Below are 1,584 nucleotides of genomic sequence, written 5' to 3'. Positions count from 1 at the left end.
TATGGTAAGGTATATTATTCCTATCCCTTGGGTTATGATCATAATTGTTGACATCATAGAATTCTCATTGTTCTTTAGGATTATGATGACGTCTTCCATCTCGATCTGGATTGCCTGGTTGTTCTTGAGGATCGTGATGACGTCTTGCATCTCGATCTTGTTTGTCTTTAGAAACTTCATCAAGTCTTGATAATATTTGTTTCATCGTTTCCTCGGTTCTTGCTTGTTGTTCTGTCCATTTGGATTCAAATTTGTATACTAAATCCTCGGTATGCTCAAGCATTTTGATTTGCTTATTTACTTTTTCGTTGAGCACGTTGACACGAACATATAATTCGTCTGTTTCTGTATTTGATTCTTCAGGATCTGATCTTGATCTAGTCCCACCATTTTGATCTAATCTTGAAGTTGCTTCTTGATGAGGAAAAAAAAAGTTGCACAGATTTGAATGAGGTCGGAGGGTCTTTTAACTCTGATACCAATGTGACAATTATAAGGGATATATGGTGAATTGAAGAGAAGGAGATGAGAAGATAGTAAGAAGAGTTGCAAGAAGAAGGGAGAAATCAAGAAGACACAAAGTGAGAGAAATATAACTTCATAAAAAATTAATCAATGTCTACACTGGTGGATCAAAGGTATATAAATAGATTTGTAATCTGATAACTTTTGTTTTAATTAAAAGAATAATAACTTTATTTAATTTTATCATAACTTCGGGGACTCTTTTATATTTATATAATTTATCAGCATTAGGTTTAAGTGTCATTTGTTATTGCCGATTCTCCCTTTTAGTTCTTCGCCGCTTCTTCTAGGTTTTCTCTCTTCCAACTCTTCTATGGCTGCTTCTAGATTTCTCTTTCATTTCTTCTATTACAGGTTCATCGAAGCTTTGAGCAACTATATTCGTTACAGAATGTTGAAGACGAAGGGCATCTCAGTCAAATCTTAGCCTCGTGCCCGAGTCCAGTCTGTGTCGCGCCTAATTCACTAGCGCATCAACCCCGCATCCCTCACTGTGTTGACCTAGTCCGCATCCATTCACTCTGTATCAACTCGCGCCCATGAGCCTAACCCTTGAATCAAATAAGCTTGATCCAAATGGCCTTGGGCTTGTTTGCTTTGGGCTTTTAAAATTTAAAATGTTTTTAGCATTTTAAGGCTGTAAATAATTTATAAAAATTCAAAAACAAATATTAAATATCTTCAAAATATTTTTAGAGCAAAAACAAAATAAAAAATTATTAGAGATTTTTTTAAATTTATTTTAAATTAACTTCGTTAATTAATACTTTCTATGTATTTTTTTTACAATTCCCGACCTCACTTGTTGGTATAGATATTATTTTAATATTTTAGAATAAAAATCGCAAACATAAATACATATTTAGAATTTCAAAAAATAATTGAATAAATAAAATATAATATTTAATTTTTTAAATAGTCAAAATTTTGTGAAGTATATATATCATTTTTTAACGGGCACAAAGAATATAACACTAATGCTTTTCTAGCATTCTCGGATGTCACTAAATAATGAACCTAGACATAATTATTCTAGAAATGCATTTGTACACGCAAAAT

The sequence above is a fragment of the Impatiens glandulifera genome, chromosome 5 (assembly GCF_907164915.1).
Source record: "Impatiens glandulifera chromosome 5, dImpGla2.1, whole genome shotgun sequence".
In the NCBI taxonomy this organism is placed as follows: domain Eukaryota; kingdom Viridiplantae; phylum Streptophyta; class Magnoliopsida; order Ericales; family Balsaminaceae; genus Impatiens; species Impatiens glandulifera.
The sequence above is the reverse complement of the archived record's forward strand: the minus strand, read 5'-3'. Positions refer to the sequence as shown.